Source organism: Nelumbo lutea, chromosome 1 (genome assembly GCF_056320005.1).
Source record: "Nelumbo lutea isolate HS-2025 chromosome 1, American lotus-T2T, whole genome shotgun sequence".
In the NCBI taxonomy this organism is placed as follows: Eukaryota; Viridiplantae; Streptophyta; class Magnoliopsida; order Proteales; family Nelumbonaceae; genus Nelumbo; species Nelumbo lutea.
Window position 1 is genome coordinate 79,009,570 of NC_142684.1, and position 25,680 is coordinate 79,035,249.

The following is a 25,680-nucleotide window of genomic DNA, read 5'->3' on the forward strand; positions in this document are numbered from 1 at the left end:
GGGGTGGGTTGCTCAATAGGGCATTGATTTTTTATTGTTAAATAGTAAATTTCAAATTAAATGATGTTGTAGTTGCCCCTTACTTAATATGGGGTCATTGGCTAGATAAACACAGTAAGTCTCTTAAATCAAATAAAGAGCCTACCCTAAATGTCTATTATAAATAATTAAAAAATGAAATAATTCAGATTAAATCAAATAATTACTTGCTGAAAATTACTGAATTAAGTAAATAATAATAGCAATCAATTATTTATAGAAATAATTAATAATAATAACAACTATCAAGTACTTAATTAAGTAAATAATAAAAAACGAAATAACAATCACCAATTATCATTAATGTTTATTCAAAGCATGCCCCATAATAATTACCGAATACAGTAATTAAATCTTAAATAAAAATCAATATTTATTAACAGTCATTAAAGTTGTCAAGCCAAATAATTAATGTTTATTCTTAAATGCAAAATATGAATTAACAAATCTATTATATAATATTTATACTTGGTTGGAATAAATATTTTAATTAATTATTTAAATATTACAAATTTAGTTAATATTATTACTATATAACAAAAATTTAAATTAAATACTAAAATAAATTAATAATAAGAAGAAGAGTGGTTAAATTAAAGTAATAAATGGTTCAAGTTGAATTTAATGGCCCGTATAATTTTACGGGTTTGACATATAATGGTCAATTTATGTGGACTTGTAGATTGTATGACTGTCTTAAAAAATGGCAGTGTATGATAAAAAATGATAATAAAAAGCATTAATGTTTATTCATATATATATATATATATATATATATATATAGATATATAACTTCCCAATACATAGTACGGGGTCATTCACTAGTTTCATGTAAAAATAAGAGAATGTGGGTGTATAGGATTCTAAGAGATTAATTTTTCCTTCCTTTTTTTAGCTTAGATTTTACTCTCTTTTTTGTCCTTTGGCCGAAACTTCTTTTATCATTCCCTCTTCCTTTTATAATTTTTCCTCTGTTTTATTTCCATTCAAGTAGTTCTCTATTTTATTTCAACTTACAGTTTTTGTTTACTCATTTGTTTTCTGTGTTGTTTTCGGTTGAAAGAGAGGTATGCTTACAAAATAATGATATGGTAATTACTGAAAAGTAAATAAATAATAAATAATAATTATTTTGTATCCTGAAAGTTAAATTATGTTGTAAACTGAATTTTCAAAATAATTACTGAAAATCACTGAAATTTGCAAAATGTTATTGAAAGTTACTTATTTTAAATACTGTCAGTAATTAATATTTTCAAGTTTTATTTAATATTTATTAAAATATCACTAAACTAATGATTGCCTATAATTATTGAAAATGAAATATGAAAAATATTGATTGTGAATATTTAATAAAAATTATTGAAAGTATTAAATAATAATTAATTATGTTAGTTAGTTATGTTTATTGACTATTTATTGACATTGAGGAGTGGGTGCCTTCCCTTGAACTCACCCAACATCGAAGACAAGGTGGGGAAATTCAAGGATTCTCCATCCCTAATAGTGAGTGGGTGGGTGCCTTGCCTTGAACCCGCTTGACATTGGGGACGAGGCAAGGAAATTCAAGGATTCTCCATTCCAAACGGGGAGTGGATGCCTTGCCTTGAACTTGCCTGACATTGGGGACGAGGTGGGGATGGAGTAGAGTGTCTTGGCCATAGGGCAGAGACAGGGATGAAGTGTCCCACTTCGATCCCACCTTGTTGCCATTCCTATATGGTTGTTAATTATTATTTTTATTAATAAAAATGTTAGCTTTTATAATTATTTTTATTATTTAAAATCAATCAAAATTTCATTTAAAAATAATAAAAATTATAACATTTATTAAAATTACTATAAATGATTAATAAAATTAAATTTATGAAAAAAATACTTGTTTATATTAAATTAACAATAATTATTTTATCTAAATCAATATTAAATGAAAAATATAATTATTAAAATTTTAAATATTAATAATAACTTTGAATACTTTTAATTAATTAACAATAAATTTTGATTATTAATTTATTAATAAATAATAAATAAAATTATTTAATGTTTCAAATTTTCCAATACATCGCACGGGTGCCCGCTAGATCCCCGCTAGTTCATAGTATACCATATCGTTAACTTTTCTCTTCCCAAACTCTCGTCGCCCATCCCGTGATTATTGTTGCTCTACACCCTGGCCAGCTCCTCTTATAGAATCAAATAACAGAGTAAACAAAGGAATAAGAAAGGAGAAACGTGGGAGCGTGAGAGACAGATAGAGAGAGAGAAGCAAAATTTGCAACTTGAGGAGAACAAGATTCCCTTTCTGGATGAACAAAATTCCTCGTCCATTGTATTTTGCTCACCATGACTATATCTATTTTCCTTTTAAGGTCAAAATTTAATAGAATCCCTTTGTCCTGCTTGCCTTACTCGGTAGAAAAGTAAAATCCCAATCTAACCAACACTGCTTAATCCCTGCAATTTTTTCTTTTTTTTTTTTTTTGATATACTGAACTGAAATTACTATTTAATCACCCTTTCATTCAAGACCCAAATATCAATTTTACCAACAGTTTACTAAATTCCTGTATCTTTATATTGAATCTCACCATAGATTACCTGTATATGCTTATACTTGCCAATTTTTCTTTCTTTCTTTCATTTTTTTTTTCAATTCATGGAAATGACAAACCCACCTCAGATTTATTTGCCCGAACAGTTACTCAACATCCCATTTCACTATCATACCATCAATGAATAATAGAAAATAAAAATACATAATAATAATAATAGGAAAAGACTACAATTTTGCGCCACTGCTCAAAGAGACAATGACCATATAACCATACGCTGTTTAGGTTTTGTTTTAGGAAAAAATGAAGAGTGGCTTTAAGGGGATGTGGCAGGTTATGAATGGTAGACCCAAAATTGCCACTTTTCAGTGCGTCCGAATTTAACTTAAATGCAAATTAATCATGTAATATTTATTTATATCTTTACCCTGCTTTCACATGTTCATATCTTTACACTAGTGAATTGTAATTGAAATTCTATAATCCAGACATTTAAAGTAACAACTTGAAAGCCGAATCAAGTTTTGAGATTGTGTTGGACAATGAGAATTGATTGTGTTGATATCATATTCTTATTTCTTCCTGGAAATTAAGAAAGGAAGGCTTTGAAAAAACATCTCAAAGGGCTAGGTCTAGTCGGGTCAGTCTGGAACCGGACACGGCCTGATAAGTAAATATGTAAAAAAACTTCTGAATCATTAGACTTGTTTATGGGTTGAGTTTGGATTTGGGTTTGGCTTTTGTGAAAATTCTAATTAGTCCAGTCTAAAGTTGAAGCCCGAGACACAGTGTAAAGTTAAGCTCCAAGACCAACTTGATAAGACCCATTTATAATTGAATTAAATTGATGATCATATATCATACTATTAAATTAAAGCAGGTATTAAATTGGTTACTTTTGTATTTTTTTAAGACTAGGGCACCTTTGTAATATACTACAAAGGTACCTTTGTATTTTTTTTAGAGTTTTTAGCGGATAAGGGCAACCTTTTGCCCTAATATCCATAAAAAGTAATATTTTTATATAATAACTAAAATAATATAGTTTCTAAAAAATAAATATCAATAAAGGGCATTGAACACTGTTGCTCACCTTCCTCCTCTTGCCCGTTTTGTTGAAACATCCTGATAGATTCATACATCGTAAAATCAACAGTAGCCGATAAGACCTTGAGATTTATACTCTCTTTCGGCCCTGGTTCAGCTCCTTAGAGCGGGCCTTCTCAGCTTGACCTTCTACCTATATACAGGCCAAAATGGTGCAAGACTGACGGTAGCCAAAGTTTCTCAAAGTTTGGTTTTTTCATTTAATTACTGGATCGGAATTCACCGCTTCGCAAACAGGGAGAAAATTATGGAAACCAAGTTTGATGACAGAAGCTTGTCGCCAAGAAACCCGAGTTCCGTGCTCTCCCTCCAGTCAACCATGGTGATCCTATGTCCTCTTCCCACCATGATAAGGTCGTAGTCGTCCTCCAGAGATCCAATTAGAGGAACCACATGCCCCTCATCCGCCACGACCGATTCATGCTACAAGACAGATTGCTTGTTCATGCTCTTAAATTGAAATTCGAGCAGAACTGACTCATCAAGCTTCTTCTCGGCCTCATAATCATCACTGTCATTGTTGTTCGATAATCGGAACCTTATCATGGTGATGCTCACATCTGGGTGATGTGACATGCGGTTGGCATAAGCCAGTGTCTCACGGTCGTCGGCTCCTCCTAAGAAATAAGAATATCAGCAATGCCTTGTAGGAGAAGCGCTGGCTAAGCATGGCGGGCCGCCGGTAATCGTGATCAACGAGGATCCCCACCGAGTAAGGTGCACCGACGAGTACGTTTAGGTTAAGGTTAGACAAAGAACTGCCCCTCCCAGCAGCCATGTTGGAATAGTTCTTGTGAAAAGGATTTGAAGGGGTTGCCTCCGAATCAGATGCTTCCGGAATAGATCAGGTCTTTTGGTTCACATATGACTTCATGTATATCTATTTCCGAAATATTCATTCCATGGACGAAGGGTTTATTGTGGGGCGACATTCTCTCCCTCTGCCCGCCTTCCTTTGCCCTCAGGTGATGCGCATGAGAGAGAGAGAGGTTATTGGATTAATGGAGGAGAAATGGATAGAGGAGCTGCATGTTTGATCGGTCTGGTAGAAGATAGACGTTGAAGGGCGAAGGTGTCGCCAGAGGTGGGCGGAGGCGGCTCTGATGAATAAGCTATAAGAAGAAGATGAAATGTAACTTTGTCCCATTTTGATATTATTATAAAAAAAGTTAATATATTTTTAAAATTTTATTAAGTTTATTAGTTTTATTGATATTAGAGCCAAAAAAATGCCCTTATATGCTACAATCCCTTTTTTTAAGCCTGCGACCAGTGTTGTTGTAGAATAGTTCAACTACAACGTTTGTGTTTATTGCAGCCTCGCAGGCAATGTTAACTCAGCATTTAGGCCCCACATCAGCACCCCTCTCCTCCCACTCCCCTTCTTTCTTCTCTCCTTTCTTCCTTACCCCATCCTTGCTCTCTCTCATTCACTTTTCTCACTTACTCTCTCTTCAACCTAGACCTCCCCTTGAGTCACATGAGCAAGGCTCTATCTACCACTAACACACATCATGTTAAAGTGAGAAACTTCCTCCTTAAATCTCTTTCTCTCTCATACATACACACATCATTCCCAACTACCTCCTTAACTCATGCCATTATCCTCTCCTTACTACTTGCAACTATCTAACGTCAATCTTCAAAGGCAATCTTCTTATTATAACTATTCTATTTTTCTAAGAACGAAGGCATGCTAGGAATTCACTTATCTTCTTTAAAAGGCATGTTGAATCTGTAATATTTGGTTTTCAATAAAGGATAGGTGTTCCATCAATAACTCAATAATTTATTATAATTTTAAATGAACATAGTACTATTTAATTAAATTATAAAATCAGTATATTTAATTAAAAATTTCACTATGAAACTAGTATTAAAAATTAGTAATATAAAAAAGGACAAAATAATACAAAAAAGGTAAAATAATACAAGTTAGTAATTTTTTTAGTTTTAATGTTTATTTTCAATATATTGTAATCACAGAATAGTTAAAATGAAAAATAATAAAAAGTAAAAATTACAATTAATTACAAAAAATACAAAATATATAAAAAAAGAATAATTATAATAAAAGTAATAAAACTTGTTTCTCTTAACAAACATTAAAGGTAATAATTTTAAATTAAGTAGAATTTCAAAATATAATTATTAAAATATAAAAAATAAAATTAATAGAATAACCCTATGAATCAATACCTTAATTAAATTAAATTAATTAACTAAGGTTAATTAATTAGTTATTAGATTCTTAATTACACTAATTAACTAACAAATTTAGTTTACTTAGAAAATGATTATATAATTAAATGATTAACTAAATAATAAGATAATTATATAATTAGTTAACTAATTATAACTTAATTATTAAAGCTTATTTAATTAGTTAACCAATTAACTAATAACAGAATAAATTAGTTAACTAATTAAGTTAATAATGTAATAAAAAATATAGAAAAGAATTATATAAATTAGAAAAATTTATTTTAATATAATTTTATTAATAAGGTTTTATTTAAAAATAAAGTTAATACAAATTAATACTTAGATTTCATTTAAAAAATAAAATGACACTAAAAATTTATTAGTAGAACTAAAAAACTTAACAAAATTGTTAGTCTTAAACTTAATTATTATTAATTTCAAATCCCCTAATCCACTAAATAAAAATTTAGTAAAAGTGAAAACAATTAAAAATAAAATAAAAACGAATACAATTAGGAAAGTCATAATGCTACTTGGGGTGCAACTTAGGTGAGTTAGGTTGAGGGCCAACCCAAGCCCAACCTAAGTTTCAAACCTCTAGCTTGGGCTTGGCCCAACTCAAGGTTTAGCTTGAGTGTACCAACCCAGGCACAACTTGAGATGAACCCAAATCTCAGTTTGGGCTTGGGCTTGGGCGTGTGTAGCCCAATTTTTAAGTAGAATAGATTGATGGCACGCAGATATGCATATCACAAAATGTTGGGTGGGCTCAAATTGGCTCGGGTTTGGTCGAGCGACCCAAGGCCTCAATTCAAGCCCAACTTGAGTTTAGGTTAGGCTTAAGGTTTTTACCAAGATCAACTTGAAGTTTGAAAACTCAAGCCCAACCTAAGCAAAAGATTTGGTTGAGTTGGATAGGGCTCAGGTTGGTTTCACCCAAGTTGCACCCTATCTCCTTTTGCTTTAAATTCTTTTTGCAAAGCTTGTGTGCATCACACGGGTCCTGCTAAATATATATATATATATATAAGTTTGGGTCTTAATAATCAGTTCTAAACAACCAAATCCAATCATGATCTAATTATAATCATGACATATAATATAGACTCGGGTGTTATAATCATATAATTGGATTGGTTGTTGGATCCATTGGCAGCCTTAAAAGAAACTTCTACCTAGGAGAGCATGTGGGAAAAACTTTACCTAGACAGTAGATTTCAAGGTTTTTAAAACTAGACTAGATAGGGAATCGTTCTGGGGACTAGTTACCGGGTTAAATGGTCCAATCATCTAGTCTGAATAGATGGCCCTTTCTGACAAAAAAAATAAATAAATAAAAAACAAAACAACCAAAAACCATAGTCCGTGTTGACGGTTCGACTGCCCAAGTCAGTAGTTCGCTAACCAAATCAACAGTTTTTGGCCAAAAGCAGTTTTGCAGTGAAACATAGCTGGTCACCTGATTGGTTCTGGGTTTTTTTGGTCCGATTGTTTGGTCTAGTTCGGTTTTGAAAACATTGCTAGTTTTCCTATCCACAAGAATATACCCAAAGACACTATGGTTGTAAGGGGTAAAGCATCTAACTGGTTGTAGTAGAGGCCTGAGATTGAATCCTACTTTGATCCAGGTTGAGGGGGTCTAAGGGAGGGTTATGTGTAAGCCCCCAAACTTTTTCTTTTAATAAAAATGGTTAATTACTTAAATATACGCTATATGTTTGAGAAACTACTTAAATGTACCCTGTACTTTGAAAAATTACTTAAATATAACTTATAAGATGACCCCACATGATACGTACAAGTTGTTAAGGGTGAGCAAATGGATAGGTTCTACCCAGAACTAACCTTGAACAGACCCTACCCAATCTATTACAGAGTAATGTATGTTTCCAAATTCTTGGAACTGACCCCTACCCAAGTCGGTTCCAGGGTATAAGGGTTTACCCTACATGAACTAACCTGATGAACTGGCCTTGGTGGAACTGGCCTTGGTTGGCCTTAGTGGAACTGGCCTTAGAACCAAACTTGCCTTGAAATAAACTCCAAATATTTTTAAGAATGTGAAGGTTTGAACTCAAGCACTGATTGTTACAAAAGCCATGGTCTCACTTGACAATTAAGTTACTTAACTAATTTGATCATTTGTTTTCATTTTAATATTTGAATGTGTATAATAAATAATGTAAAAGGTAATATTTATAAAGTTTAAGTTATAATATGATATATTTTGAACAATATGTTAATATATTATAATAATCTACATATTAAGTTACTCAATTTAATCAATAAACATAATACAAGTTTTAAATTATATATTATCATTAGTAAAAATCAACTTTTTAAAGGACATGTTTCATTTTTTTTAAGAGAAAGAATAGGTTCCACGGGTAGACCCTAGAACCGACTATGAAGGCGAAACCGCCAAGGCCAGAACCGGCTACGGAACTGATCTTCACAGGGTAGGTTCTAGTTCCAAAACCTTGGAACTGACCCCTATAGAGTAGGTTTCAAGTTCTGCCATAGAACTGAATCGAACCAACCCATGCTCACCCCTACAAGCCATCCGTTAAAAAAACGTTTAAGGCCATTTCACATGGCCATTATATTTTTTCGAATTCCCTTTTTAGCCCTACTTTGTGTTTCGTTTCATTTTTAGAATCATTATCACTGAAAGTCTTGATTGTTGTATTTGGACCATGGTTTTTGAACTGCCATTGACCCGAACGGTCGGACAATTTGTTTTAGGAACCATCCAGGTAACTGTTGAATGTTTTACCCCAAACCTGGTCCCTGGCCAAAAACCGTTGAATTGGTTAACAACTTGATGACCCAGGTGGTTGAACCATCGACCTGTTCAACCTATTCAACAGGTTTGGTCATTTTTTATTTAATTAATATTTTTAATTTTTTGTCAGAATGGACTATCTGTTTAAACTAGATAGTTGAACTATCGACCTAGAAACTGATGGCCAGAACGGTTCAGGTTTCAAGTCATTTTTTAAAACATTGATTTGGACTAGAATGGTTGAGTGTGGAGGCTGATGTCCTTTCTCCCTCTCCTCTCACCAACCCCAAACAATTTCTACAATACCCACTAAATCCAAAAAAAATCTCTAGCATCTAAGGTCTTAACCCAACCAGCTTTCACTCCATCTAGTTAAACACCTTCCAAACTTTGGTCATTGAAATCCTATAATTGTTCTGATTTAGTTTTCATGGATTATTTATTGGGTCCTCTATTATGAAAAACAAGTGTGTTTGGTTGGGTTCCAGATGGGCATGTTACTGGATTTTCTATTATTTTTTGTTGTAATCCATGCACCCACAAGTCATCTAGTATGCCTGTCTCAAGACTGATACCTTGTGGGTGCAAGGATTATATCTAGTAGTACACCCGTTAAGAGACCGATACACATCAGGGTTTACAAGAAGCCACTCAAAACCCCAAATTGAGTAACAACACATCACTGTTCTTCTCTAACCAAAGAACTCAATGTTTCAAAAAGGGCATCACTTGAAGTGTTAAACCTCATCTGTAATGCCCCTGGCATCATCCATATGTCTACTGCCATTTTGGTTATGACCCAATAATATATTGATTCATCCAAGATTTTGATTTTCACTTTTCAATTCTTAGAGACCTTTTTGGATTTGCCATTGGATTTTTTAATCAAGGCCCCATTTGTTTTTCGGTAAATTATTTACTTGAGTAAGTCTTTCCCGAGAAACACTTACTTGGGTAAGTCTATATATCCATGCTCTTTTATTTCCCAGGTAATAAGGCAATGGCCATTGTATCCATAAAAGTCAATTTTTAAAAGGGGCATTTTGTCTCGTTCAAGTGTTGACAACTTTCCTTGGTGGGAAAGCTATTTACCCACCTAGGAGATGGGTATTACCTGAGGCAAATGATACCCAAAAAAAATAGACTTTCCCTAGTCCCCAAATAAACACCCCCAAGTGTCTTATTATTATTATTATTATTATTATTATTTTATTTATTTTTTCTCATTGATTCAGTTGTGAATATTGTAAGTATGCTTTCTAATCTTCATATAATCAAGATGGCCATCATAGGTCTCACTATTTATCTGATTGTTAATTTGGATTTCAAATATTCTTCATAATTTCTGATATTAGTTGAGCATTTTGAAATTCCTATCATAAAAAATAAATATATGATTCTTTAGAACATATAAACATGTAAATTCAGAGTGGACATGCAGGATGCTTAAACTGGATCAATGCAAAGAACTAGGCCTCCAAACAGTTTGTTCTAATCACAAACTTCAATTAAAATGCATAAAAACAGATTAAGCTGTTGAATCACATTTCATCTCAACTTGCCAAACTACTGAGCAGAACCTCAAATTAAAAATTTTATATTCAGTTGATATCAGTTGTTGACATGGGCTATTGCATTTGTCCAAGACTGACTTGTTTAATTGACCAAATCAACATATGATCCATCCATCAAATATCATAGTTCCGTGTTTATCCCACTTTGATTTTATCGTCTTGTTTGGCTAAGAATGAGTCAGGAAGACCCAGTAGACCTAAAACGAACCAACCTAATTATAAAGGATTTTGGTATGCATTATGTGTGTATTTTGTTTCATTGACGTTTTGTGATTGGTTTATCAAAATGGTGTGATGTTATCGCTAAATCAACATTTTTTTTTATCATGTTCGTTTGTATGCATTGATATTTATAAAAGCGGATTTTGATTTGTGTACACTAACCGCATGCTTCCCTCAACTATTGAGCATTTATTCACTCAACTGTTGATGTGACGCCTAATGGCACATACTTGTCAACAAACGGTTTATCAAGTACTTTTCTTAATTTTGAAGACAAATCAAGTACAAGCATTTATTTAATAAAAGGAAACTATACCAAATACATACTATGTGTCTTGATTATAACTGGGCCAGTATTCCTTTTGATTGTTCCAAAATATATTTAGTTGTATACAATTATATATGTATATTCGCATATTACAAAGCTAACCCTGTTTAATAATTAATTTTCTCTTTCACCATAAAAACTACCTATATTTTTCTCCTGATATGATTGTAACATTATCATATTAATTGTTCAAATGTATCAGTTTAACAAATAAGTAGATTTATTGTCAAATTATATGTTAAAAGTATAGCTAATAACTATAATCCAGTTTTATCGGGCCAGACTTGATAATCCCAATTGTAGACCTTATAGGGTCTGTCTCTTGGGACTGGGAAAGAGATCCAGCCAATTGACCGCACAATGCTCATGATTCACATTGTGTGCAGGTAGCTAGTATGCTCCCCATGATATGTTTGCGAGATGGCAGTCCTCTTCCAAATGCTACAAATACTTTTTTAAAGGGTTTAAGTAATGCAATATATAGTTTCTCACCACTTGCACGTTCCAACATTATGTGTTGTTATTTGGAAACTCTGCAGCAGTATTATAAGCATAGAGTCAAGATATGGTTAGTCGGTTTTCTAAACCTATTTAAGGAAAGAGGAATGATCCAATTCCCTATATATTATTTCACATAGATTCCCACTTGTACTGTATAAACAAGTGATGGGCATTTTCTTGAATCCTTTGCACATAAGCTCTACCATCCTGCACTGTATGAACAAATGAACTAGCTTATCTCTCAACTCAACTCGGCTCAGCATTAACCCCAATTGTTTGGGGCTGGCTGGCTACACAAATCCCACCCCACCATTTTGCTCTATCAAAAGCATAAAATATAAACTTGTGATACAATAACCTCATGATTTCAGCTGTTGATGATTGTCAAGATAATAATCTAAATCAAGCAACCAGCAAGCACTTATACTTTTGGAGGATTTGATGAACCCTTATTGTTTCTAATTAATTCATAAAAAAAAAAAAAAAAAATCTTAACAGAGAATGCCATCAACACTTTGCATCCGGCTAAGAAATATCTGCTTTAGATGACCTCTAATCTACTATGTAGTAAGCACATTCCTTAAATTCTCTATCTAGTACTGATGGATATCTGAAACAGGATGCTATACAATATACTCCCTACTTTCCTCAGAACATTGTTTCGCCATGATATCTTAATTTGTTACTGAACCTGTAGACTCTGGGGCATAAGTTACACAACTTAAGCTCCACCATGGCTTACTACGATCCCAATAGGTTAAGATGGAACCTATGGCTAATGGCATGACCTATCATCTTGGTTCTAGGTCACTCAATAAACTGCTTACTGCAAGGTAAATCTGACTAATTAGGAGATCCAAATCAAGCTCTGCTCCTCAACCATCATAATCTCAAAAATCAATTACAAACGATGTTTGAGAGACCTGAACCTAGGTATTCAAAACCCAATAGAAATTAATGTATACTAATTCATTAATTAGCAATTTATGACTTTTGTGATTTTTAGGTCGTAGTAAATTAGCAATGATGTCAAGTTTTATCTATACAAGTTAGATAGGAGCTATCGAGAAAGGACGCTGGTTGAGATAACAAGAAATGATGTGACAGCTTACAATTTAACAATAGATATGGCCCTTGTATCCTTGAATCCATATGGTTGGGATAGGCTTTGTGAATTAGGTTGAGTGCATGTTTGTTCTACTCTGGATCTTAATAAAACTATTTTTTACTCAGTCTTAACATCTCTGTCCCCAATCGTTTTCCCTTTCCTAGTCTCCTCTAACCACTGTTACAAGCATCGCTTGTATTCACCAAATTACCTTGAGGTACATTTAATTGTGGGGAGAAAATGATTTGGTTGTGATTACTGCTTCAGAATTGACTATATATAAAACCATGGCATTTGTTGGATTTTAACTCATTAGAGATTTAATGAAAACACACATGCATATATGTTTTGAAGAGTAGTTCTTTTTTTCTTACTAGAATCAGTTTTTAACTTTCCATATTAGAAACTTACAAGAATTGTTTTAGATTTTTTAATAGGAATTGATTTACACTCATTAGATATATATAGGAGAGTATGAAAGCTTGTTACTACACAATATGTATACACGCATGTGTGAGGCATAATGATGTACTTTAGAGGTGCATTTTACTCGCGAAAGGCAGCTTTGGCTTTCTATGCAAGGCTATCCGTTGATGTGATCAATGGCCACGATTCAATTAGGTGTGATCAAGAGGTACCATTTAAAGTTAACAGTCATTAACTATTAACTACATTTTATCAATCACAATTTTTGAAATTGTAATTGTCCAATGAGCATTTTCTGAACTAGCACCTTCCTTTACTCCATGATTCTTTAACTTTGAATGATGTGCTTTAGAGGTGCACTTTGTTTCACGAATGGTAGCTTTGGCTTTCGGTGCAAGGCTGTCCGTTGATGTGATCAACGACCACGATTCGATTAGGTGTGATCAAGAGGCACAATTCAAAAACCGTCATTAACTATTAATTACCTTTTAACAATCAAAATTTTTGAAATTGTAATTGCCCAATGAGCCTTTTCTGAATTAGCATCTTCCTTTGCTCAATGACTCTTTAGGAATTATTTAAGGTGCGTGAATCAAACATTTGCACACAAATTTTTGAAAATCACTTTGTCTCTCTCTTAGTCCAATCTACTACTATCAGAAACTCTTCAATTTTATTGGTTGCAGATTCTTGCCTAAGGCTCTGTTGTATCCTGGGAACGAATTTTTCTATAACTCAACAGCAAACTCAATGGTGGGTGGGGATAAATAACGTTCTAACGATAGTGTCTTCAGACACGCCTCAGAATTTCTCCTCCAAGTTTTAATAACCCTAATTTCCAACATCATTGTTTTCCATCTCAACTCATATATTATTTAATTTTTTTACTTTTGATATATGATATCGTCTTTCTTCTTATAGTAGAGTTCAATCTAAACATCCATTTCACTTCATAAATCAAGTGCTTTTGGGACTTGGGAGTATATTATCCTTTCATTAGCCCCTGCGAAGCAGTCGTCCTCCCTAGCTTAGTATTTCATGTAAACTGTAATGAAATAGGCAAGCCCACATACTCGCTCACTATGCATATAAATATCAAGTATGCTGCACCCTAGCAAAAGACTTTCAAATTTCAATAAAGTTGTGTTTGGCTTGAAGGAAAAAGTAAGGAAGAAAAGAAAAAAAAAATAGGGAAATCTTTACAAATTTGTATAGATTTTTTTATCTTTTCTTTACCCTTTCTTTCAAAAAAAAAACAGCCTAAATGTATCATCTACTATGCAAAAGTGAATTAAATTCTTAGGTGAAGACGGTATATAAAATTTAGGTTAACTTTTCCTATCACTGCTTTTGTAATTGCCATCCCTCCAATTTGTTTTCAATATTCTTTTCTTTTTCAAGTTTTTATTCCCTCTTTTTTATTTTTCTTATCTCTTGTTTCTTTTTCCGTCATTACTAGAAGACTGCCCATGCGATGCATGGGATATGTAAGCATTTAGAATTTTTAATATTAATAAATGATGATTGAAAGATCGCATATTTCAGATATTTAAATGTTGAGTTTTATTGCAATAGCCAGAAAAGGAAATGTTTTATAAACAGTTGTTAACATTGTATTTAAAAAAAAAAAAAGAAAAAAAAATTGTATTTTCTGCAATCAGAATATCAACGACTGGTAACGATTACATATTGCCAAGCCACATGAAGCTTTTTGAGTTGTTGAGATTTGAGAGGGGAAACCTAATGGCTAGGCTGCAAGTATACATTGCAAATAATAGAATACGCAACTTGGATGTCCAAATTATAAATACAAATAATGATAGGATTAAAACAGAAAATTTTAAATTAAAAGAAAAATTAAAAATAAAACAACTCTGAAAAATGGTTTGAAGTAGAACTACAACTAAACATATCCAGAGAAATTGCCTCTTATTCTGGTTGTAGGAGTTCTGTTAAACAAAGCGCTTTCTTTACAAGATAAAATTAAGGGGTGTCAATTGGAGTGGATTTGGTCCAATCCGATTTAGTCCAATCTGAGCCTATTATAAATAGATCAGGTCTAATTTAATCCAATGAATATTTTGGACTAGCCAAATTTAATGTCTAGACCTTCTAATTTATTTAAATTCGTTTCGATTTAGATTGGTTTCAACTCAAACTGAGTCTATTGACATCTATATTCTTATCTTATATCAATGGATCAGATATTGGCTTAATCCAACCCAATCCAATATAAATTTATTACAGACGGGCCAGGTCCAATCCAATCTAATAATTATTTTGGACTGAGCTGGTCCAATCCAATATGTCTTGTTGGTCCAGGAAATTCTGTCTAAATTAATTTTGGACTGGACCGGGTCCATTCCAAAACAGGTCCATTGACACCCTTAGATACAATTGGTGCTCAACCTGTAAAAGTCCCATCAGGAAAATGAGTTTTACAAGAAAACTTGTCCATAACATCCATGGAACTATGTGAAGATGGAGAGATGCTACAAAGAGAAAGTTGTTACCATGTAAAATTTCACTTGTAGAAAGTTAGCATCACATTTCCAGCTGCTTTGTGAAAACTACCAATCATCCTAACAAGAGAAGTCCAATTCTCTTTGTATTTTTCAGATTCTATACTAGAAATGTAGGGAGGTAGTTTTGTAGAAACAACGATGAAGTTCTCAAAGTTAGCACTTGTGATTCTTTTCTGTTTGGAGACAGGAACTCTTGAAAGCAAAATCTCAGTACACACAGCCAACTGATGGTGGCTCAGTTGGTACGCACAAACAACTCTATACACTTAAGTTGGTTAAATTATTCTTTAGATTATAAAAAGTAGTGAAGCTGTGGCATTGCCTACACACATTGAATGACAGAGCCAAATGTCTTTGTTGAAGTAGTATATGTCCAAATATCAACCCTCTCAAACCAAATCTCTGTTCTAAAGAAGACTAAGAATTGGAAAATTGATTTGGTACATGTTCATTACTCTTTAATTAATAAGACCATTTTTAGATGGAATTCTAACATGTGCCAAATCTATCATGGACGATGACAGACTGTCTAGCTATCATGTAGGGGACCTATTAGATGACAATATTTTGTTCATTGATACGGAGTCCAGACTTTCATTTCAGCTTTACACTGTTCCGCATTTGCTAGGCCCACAACAAGTCGCAGCGCTCTTTTTGAACCTTCACTTATAGTGAAATGTAGTCCGTGCCTCGGTGGTGTGGGGAGAATGTGTAATCCCTTTAGCTTACCACCTATGCTGCCGCAGGGATGACGCTTGTTTATTGTCTCCTCCCTACACAAGCAATCACTCTCTCTTTCTCAGTTCCCTACCCCCACCCCACTATTTCCAGTACTGGTGGGCAAGTCTAGGGGTGTTCACGGTGCTTCTGAACCATGGACCTTTGTTTTCAAATCAAATTGATCTTTTAATTTTGAAAAACTAAAAATCAAAATCGAGCCAAAATTAATTAGTTAATCAATTGATTGGTTCATTTTTTTGATTTTTTGAATTTATAATATATTACCAATATATATAATACCTTTGCTTTTTTAAATATACTGGTTCAATTTGATTTTTCGGTTTCTCTGTTTTTCACATGGTTTTCAAATCCGGACTGGACCAGAAAACTCAGGAACTGGTCATCTGATCAGTTTTGTTTCACCCAAAAACTGTTGATTTAGTCAATGAACCACTGACCGGGTGGTCAAACTGTTAAACTGTCGATTTGAATAATAATTTTTGGCTGTTTTTTATTTATTTTATTTTTAAATCAGAATGATTCATCCATTTAAATCAAACGGTCGAATTGTTTAACCTGAGAACCAGTTCCTAAAAGAGTTCCCTGTCCGATGCAGTTTTAAAAACTTTCTCTTTAAGAAAGTCCATTCCGAGTAATGCTATATATTTTTTTGGCCTTAATTAGCAGTAACGCATCAACCGTCCTCAAAGCTTAAATGGTTTTGGGTTCCTTCCTTTTTTTTTCCAACTAGAACCGCACTACAGCTGATGCAACCCAAGACTTTTAAGTACTTACTTTTTCTCGGGTTTAGGCTGGCAGATGTCCTAGTTGAACCGGATCTGTTCCCCCTTTGGGCGTTACTGATCCCATGGATCAGATATGGGCTGTAAATATTGCAGACTAGAGGCGTTTTGGCCCATTGCGTCCTTCTTTTGTTTAAAGGCGGTCCATGTCTATCGCATCTTTTTGACCCATCGCATTTGGAAGAACTTAAGTACGACCACGGTACATAAGGTACTCCATTTACCAGATACAGGGCCCGTTTGGAGGGCTTAAGTGAAGATTCAAATAAGCTTGTTGAGCTGCTTTGAAATGCCCCAGATAAACTATTCAAAGAAGCTGACAGTCCTTCAAACTACTGACACCTGATTTGGGTTCTTAGGATTTTTCACCAGATAAAGTGTATAGGATGTTTGTGTGCCGTCCACCTCGGAACATCAAAAGCTGCTGCGCTTCAGGCCTTCCAGGGGTCACAAACCATAGCTTAGCTTATGCTAAAAGCGTCCATTTAACTGTGTTTTGCAAAATCTCTAATTAAGGGGTCACAAGCCGAGCTTCTCACAAGTTATTTGAGTTTGGCTCATGAAAAGCTCATTTTGGTTCGGTTTGATTTAAACTGAGTTTCAAGTCGAGTTCAAGTCTGGTGCATAGGCTCGTTTGCTAATCGAGCTGAATTCAAGCCTGATATATAGGCTGGTTTGCTAATCGAGCCGAGCTCAAGCCTAGTGAAACTCAGCAATAATAAATAATTTTTATATTTCTTATTTTATTGTATATAAAAGATAGTTTTATATGTATATTTTTTATTTATTAAAACAAAATTGGCTTGTAACCGAGCTAAAGCATAAGACTATTTCAGTGAGCCGAGTTTGAATAACCAAGTATTTGGCCCGGCTCGGCTTGAATCCCCTAATACGTATCTTACTCTTCTTTTCCTTTCGAAATAAGAGTAATTGGAGACAAGAGTAAAATTACTGTCTTGCCCCTTCACCCCTCCAGTTAAATGGGCTTTCTTCATGGGGCTGGACCCATGGTATATCCAACACAATCCAACCACAATATTGTAGGTCATATTTGTTGCATAGCGTGACCTCATCTTGTCTTCCAACTTTCCAATTCAATTTAGCCAATTTGCGCTCATTCTTGCTGATATGAATGAACAATGGTTTTCAATTTCACAAAATTTCTCAAGATTTTGATTTCCCTCTAACTGAATGAGGTGTGTACGTCAAGATCCTTCATAGGAGGGGATGAGTGGGAGATACTGGGCCAAGCTGAGTGAGTAATAATACTGTCACATACAGTTCAATTCATGCAATTTAAAGCAAGGTTTTAAAAACTGAATCAGACATAGAACCGTTTTGGCCATCAGCTCTTTGGCCAAATGGAACTGATTGCCTGAACGATTCCTTTGTCAACCGGTCTGATCATCCAATTTTTAAAACCATGATTCAAAGTTCAAACTTGTTGTGGGTATGGTAAACATAAATCCCTTCTCATTGAATTCGTCATCTAATCTTACTAGGTGAAAAAACAGTAACAAAGAAAAAGGAAGAAATTAAAATTGATAGAAATAACTCTTCATAGGGAGTATAAAGAAAGAAGTAAACCAGTGAACATGGTTGACACGTATCCTTAACCCTCATAGCGATGAGTTCAGATCTGCTCCCCACGAGGGGGCGCCCCACAACGTCCTACAGTGCATCCCCATCTTGTATTGGGAACATCTCCCAATGATGACACCATCGGGTCTGGTAGTATTATTGGGAGATGTTCCCAATACACGGGCGGGGATGTTCAGTGGAACACTTTAGGGCGCCCCCTTGGGTGCAGATGTGAACTCCATAGCCACTGTGTACCCAGATTCCGTATTACACTCTATTCCTCATGAATTACGGCCACACATCTCATAATTCAAAATAGTGATGTATAGTTGCAATTTACAGTGGATAGAGAGTAGTGGGCAGGAAATCTGGTTTGTGTGGTGGATACATGGATGGAGCAGGGGTGTCAATTGAACTGGATTTGGTCCAATCTGATCCAGTCCAATGTGAGTCTATTATAAATGGACTAGGTCCAATCCAATCCAATCCAATGAATGTTTTGGACCAATTTGGAGTGGTTCAATTTAATGTTTGTACTGTTCAATCTATTCGAATTCATTTTGATTTAGATTGGTTTCAACCCAAAACCGGTCTATTGATACATATATTCCTATCTTATATCAATGAATCAAGTACTGGCTTAATCCAATTCAATTCAATATAAATTTATTACGGACAGACCAGGTTCAATCCAATTTAATAAATATTTTGAACTAGATTGATCCAATCTAATATATCTTATTGATCCGATCCATTGACACCCTTACATCGAGAGTTGCATTTGCATGTAGAGGCTGGAATTCTTGGCCTAACAACTGAAACCTTACTTTGGGAGTGATTTAATTTACGTTGGGTTCTTGTCACTCCATCTACTCAAGCGGGCACAACTTGGGCAGGCTAGAATTCTCTGAACCTTTAGTTGTGAGGTCATGGATGCATGGGCATGGCCATCCAAGTGATGGTCCTCACGACCGACCTAGCTCTCACCAGTCGTTATAACAAAGAAAATCATTCTTTCGAGTAAGAAAGAGGTTAGTATATTAATTGGTTCTTGGCTTTCTTATATAACATAAAGTAACGTTTTCTGTAGGAGTTGTAGCTCTTAATTATAATTTTTTATTGAAGGTGGACCACCAAGCCATCCACTCATCAAATACTGGCAATGTCAAACTCTAAGGCAGCATAATGTATGGGTATGGGTATGGTCTAGACTCTAGACCCATCCATAGTTTGACTTTGAAAGGGTTGCTTTTGTTTCATTCTTGCATTTCAAATGGTGCCATTCACGTTCATATGGCAGAAGACAAGCTGTCCTATCACGTAAATAACAGTTTAGGCCGAGTTGGTAAGGAGTACAAATACAAATGTGTACTCCATCCAAATTCAGCCATAGTAAAACACTTTCGAACTAATTTAATTATGACAGATGTTTTAATTTAACCTCGGTTAAGGGTTTTAGGGTCTTAAAACTCAAATAAAATAAACCCCATAAAACCAGCATTGTTAATTCTAGAAATTTGATTCTGATTCTTTTCCATCATACCCCCATCGGTTGGTTAATTTGTAATGACTGTTGATGGCTCTTATAAGTAATTGTTGAGAAATGATTAGTAGAACACAGTAGCTGTTCAGCAGATTATAAAATTAATGATTATATTCCATGCCAGTAATTAATAAAATACATGAGATCTAAATCATTTACCCTCTCACTTAAACTCCATATATTTTATCACTCACGTAAGCCATTGCATTCAGCTAATCTCAATTCTGAATTAAAAAATTGCTATGGCTTATGAAAAGCCAGAAATGAAGGGATGATTTAATACTGATATTATAGTGTCAACGTCATATCTTTGATATTGATCTGCAGACCACAAAACGCTGGTTATATCCATGTGCACGAGACCACAGCCGCAAGATGTTCTCGGTGCGTTTGCAGAACGTTATTGTCAGCCGACTCCAGATCTGTGCTATACACAAAAGATTGGGAACATCTCTACGGTACTCGCGGCAACGCAGAAGAAATTTTCATACCTACTAGTTATCTACCCGTGGCAAAAGATAAGCCTTTCTTTAATCCAAATTATTTTTTTTTTCGGGGGGGGGGGGGGGAAAGATAAACAAGATATATATATATATATATTAGATAGGAGAAAGTTGTACAAAGTTGTCAACTCTTGAAATCCCTTCAGGATAATCATAATATTCAAAAAAAAGGATAAATGATAGGTTTTAGCGTGCTGGGAGACGTTGTCAGCTGAAACATTAAACATTCTATTTACAAAATAAAAAGTAATATTAAGGTTTAAAGTAGAAATTAAGTTTTTGATTGGCATAAAAAACCAGTGGCAGAACCAAGGAAGAATAGACATTTACTGTTTGCTTTGCATCCGAATATATATATACTTCTTTTTTACTCCAATGTTGTAGTTCTATGATTCTATCAACATTTGCATAATGACATATAGTTCTGCTTGGTCAGTAGTTGGATTTGATGTTCTTCCCTTATAGTTTAGACCTGCATTTAATATTACAATACCAAAACTGTATAAAGAGTCTGAAATTTTCCCTGCATCAGTAAAAACAATCAGCTCAGTAGAATTAGCAATAGATAATTGCATTCTTGGACTTCTAGAAAGGGAGTGATGTAAATTTGCATGTGGCCTTGATTCCATGGATTGTTGGAAGATTTTATTAACCATAGAAGTGATCTGAGAAGGTAGAATTTGCTTTTTCTTGAAAATTTCTCATTCCTCACATACCAGATGTAATAACAAGCAATAGCTAGCCAGTTCAGACATTGAAAGGAAAAGATGATTATCGGCTAGTTGGTTATAAAAATCCTTAAGACAGGAAGCCCAAGAGTCGTGAAAAATATTATACAAGTTTAGATTGCAGGGATTTCCAAATAACACAGCCTGAGAGAATTGGCAATTAATAAAAAGGTGAGTAATTGTTTCTTCTGATTTTTCACATAGAGTACATAGCATGTCTATTGGATTTATAAAAGGAAAAGTTTTAACCGAAACAAAATTGTTAAGAATTCTCCAGAAAAAGAGTTGATAACAAGGAGTAGTCAGCTTCCAAATCTTGGATAAACAGAATTTGAAATTTTCTGATAGATTTGGAAGAATAGTCATTTTTTTAGTCTTGTATTCTTCCTTGACTAAATAATTTCCAAAATGATGAGGGGTCGAAATCCAATTAATTTCATTGTTGAGGGAAAAATAGGAGTTTGTAAGATATCCCTTGATTCTTCTCTTGAGAAGAGAAGTTGAGTTACATTTGTATTCCAGTGCCTCATAGAAATTAGGGACAAAATATTCAAATTCTACAAATGAGGGGCAGTAAGAAAGGTAATCCAATGGAATTTATGATTTTTCTGAATCCATGGGAATTGATGAACCAAAAATTTCGAATTTTCATTAACAAAATGACCTACTTCAAAAGCTAATTCTAGTATTTTAGGACATATTGCTTTCCAATAGATAGAACCAGTAGAAGTAGAGGCATAAGGAATTATATTATGAATTTTGAGATATATGGATTTCTATATTTGAGCCCATAATTTGTGTTGTTCATTTAAAAATTTCCAAGCTATTTTCTTGATAAGAGCATGGTTCCCCAAAATAAGATTCTTAAAACCTAGTCCACCATATGCCTTGGGTAACAACAGAACATTCTAAGAACACCAACGATAAGGATGTTTACAAGAAGAAGACACACCCCACCAGAAATTTTTAATTAGTTTATTCATTTGATCTATCGTTTTCTAGGGGAATTGAATAATACTCATAGCATGAATAGGGAAAGCTTGAAGGACAGATTAAATAAGAACTTTCTTTCCAGCTTGATTGATTGCAGTGGTTCTCCAAATGTTTAATTTAGCCTTCATATTTTCTAGAATAAAGTTAAGTTGAGAATATTTATTGCAGGACCAAATAAGAGAAAGGCCAAAATATTTTAAATTCTTGTTAAGAGGGCTTATATTATATATATTTTTTATTAAATAAAATATATTTTTTATTATTTAATATATAGTATCATGTCCGGTTCAGACTTGAACTAGACTTTATTGAAAAAACCCAAACTCAACCTAAAAAAAAGTCAAACTCATTGCTTTAATTTCGAGTCCAATCCTGTGAACCTAAAATTATGACCAAACCCGATTTATAAAAAATCAGACCCAGACCGGACTGAGACTATCCAACCCATGAACAGGTCTTGCAGAACTCAGAAGAGATACTATCATGCTGGCCAACTCAAGTGGGCTGTGGTCCCACACTCCCATGTGGGTTCGGTGTTGAGTAAATTTCAATCTAACGTGTTGGTCCGTTTGTATTTCTGATTTCTTCATTAATGTGTTAAATATAAATTAAAAAGAAAAAAGGTTACGATTACAGCTAAACGGGGATTGAACTGTTTTTCCTTATTATAATTACTAGTAGGGAAAACTATGCAGCCGGCAGGAAGAGATTTGACTAATCAACAATGGCGAATTTTGATTAGTTATATCATTATGATATTGATACGGATACCGATTCATTGGTTACAACAAACAAATTATTCTGGTATCGGGTACACCCAAATCGGATCCGGTACAAGGATCCATCATTGAAAGTCAGAAGTTCTCGTGATCAGATTTATGACAGCCTTAGATAAGACTAAAAGATATCACTTTGGATTGGATAAATATAATAGATTGCAAGTACCCTTGTTCTACTAGTACTAGCAAAAATAAAAAAAAAAAAAGGAAAAAAGAAAAAAGTAGCGTAGTTTGTTCTGGATAGTGGAAGGCAGCGTGACATGCAATCGGTCTTTGGGAGCTACATACACAGCCCAAAATTTGCGACTTGAGAGTACGCTGTACGCGTTTGACGATCAGAGCCGTGGGATCCACTCGAGAAGAAAATATTACATGCAAGTTGCAACAACACTGAGCAATCAATTAGTTATAAAGATCCAAAACCAGGATTCCGTTTCAGTTGGGGTACTTGCTTGTTTTTGTGTCTCCTCAGCCACAAGATTCAAGATTAGTTTAGACATACAATAAGTATCAACTACAACACAGCAAGCAAACCGCCTTTATTTTCCCAGCAGACTAGACGTGATGGGGAATAACTGAACGGGGAACAAACCTACAAAGGGAAAAGATAAGATGACTTGGTTAATTTTGGATCAAGAGACGGATAGGTCTTTTGTTTTTTTTTGTTTTTTTTAGTGGGACCCATATGGGCGGTGGGTCCAGACATGAGACCTTCTTGGCTTCTTGCTTCCAAAGTGGATAAAATGGTAATTTGGTCAATTACAAATCACGTGGAAAAGCGGGGAGGCACTCCTTTAGTAAGACAGAATTATTTACTGCAAAAAAGCTTCTAAGATTGGTTAATGATGAATAATAAATATAGTGGAGAGAATGGCGGGTGTGTGCCCTTCACTCCTGCAGAGATTTTTGGTAAATTACAAAGCCCCCCACCCAGCCCCCGGTATTATGGGGCTAGTGATAAACAAATAACTTCCTTTATTAGTATTCCGTCAATTAATTTCAAAAAGATTTACATCTGATTATTTGAAGTTTTCTAAATGTCTAAATTACCTTTTTCTAATTATTTAAAGTTTTCAAAATGACGATGCCGGTTGACTCCGTTGCAAGGAATGGGTCTAGAAGAAGAACAGAGGAGAGGAAGGAAGAAGAGACTGGGAGGGAGAGAGAGAGAAGGAAACATCAGCGGTGGGCGTAAAGCATAAAGCATACTTTCACCACGGTACAATGGAAGTTTATCTCCATGACCACGGTGATGCAAGTAAGTAACAAAATTCAATCTCAATTCAGAAAATAATTTAGATTACTTCATATAATCGGAGAAAAGAATTCTTGTAAGAGTTGATCATGTTAAAGCAAGTTAAGGCATGAGTTAAAAATGAAGAAACTGAACCTACCCAGTATAGAACTCCATAGATGTTAAGCATTTGGATAGTACCGATTGCAAAGGACAATTCCACCATTGCTCCCCAACAGAGCGTGGACGTGATCATATCTTTCTTCTCATGAGCGACAAACAAGTCGCTGTCTGGATGGAAGTGTGAGCTTGACTTTTCGAGACTTCTATTCTACTGTAACATAATTAAATTGCAAACAGAGAAACAATAGGAAACGCATATATAAGTTGATCTAATGGATTCTGAAGCAATCAGGAAATAGCTAATTTACCAGCAGATAGAAGGAAATGCAAGCATTGGAAAAGGCACCAGAAATGCAGCCTTCGGGTAATGTCCAAACTCTTGTAAAGGAGGAGATAATCAAATATAAATAAGAAATTAATAGCGAAAAAACACCAAGAAAACAAGAACGGAGAAGAATTTAAAGAAAGAATGAAATCAAGAGCAAACAATAGGCCAGTATAGAAAACTAATTGATGGGATGCCATGATTCGTCATTCTCAACATGCCCGTGGTTTTGATGGTGAGTCTTGTTGCTTATTCTCCTGCAATGTCATCACAACACAATTCGTTGAATCCCAGAATTCCTAGAGTTGATATTTAAGTTCATGAGATCTCTCAAAAAAGAAATAGAGCTATCAACGTAATACCATACCACATTGTTTAACTTTGGTTTTTTGGAGAAGCTCCCAACCATACTATTTAGCTTTGGGTTATTTGAGAAAATCCCAAGGCTGCTGTGCAATCCAAAACTCGTTCTATAATACTAAAAAGAATAGAAGCAGGGGACCTCCCCAATCATGGCCAAGTACAAAGAGAGTGAAAAACTTTGTTCCCTGCTCAGCCCGGTAAAGCAGCCAAACAACCCAATTGTTGCTGTAAGCTGTAGCTGCCGCCAATCCAAAGACGACAGCAACATCCCTAACGACGAAGCTCATAGACTGCCATGTGTTTATGAACAATTCGAAACCAGAAGAAAATGAAGAAGAGAAAATTCTCATTCATCAAAAAAACAGCTACTAACAACAGTAGCTTACATGAGCTTATATACAAAACGAAGAGAGAAAACTAACAGAAAGAATAACAAACTTTGTAACTAACACTGCCACCTCGTCATGAAATGCCAGCTCACTAAAACTAACTAATTAATTCTCTAACTCACTTAACAAAATAAATAACTAAATAAATGAGCTACACTAAAATTACAGCAGCTATACAGTTTAAGAATGGCAGCTCGAACTTCAGCCAATCAAAACTGAAG

General features: G+C 34.4%; 1 pseudogene; it reads right to left on the bottom strand.

The window, feature by feature from the left end:
- Positions 1-4,124: 4,124 nt before the first annotated feature.
- On the bottom strand, positions 4,125-25,357 carry LOC148875590 (temperature-sensitive sn-2 acyl-lipid omega-3 desaturase (ferredoxin), chloroplastic-like; annotated as a pseudogene).
- Between the last annotated feature and the right edge of the window lie 323 nt (positions 25,358-25,680).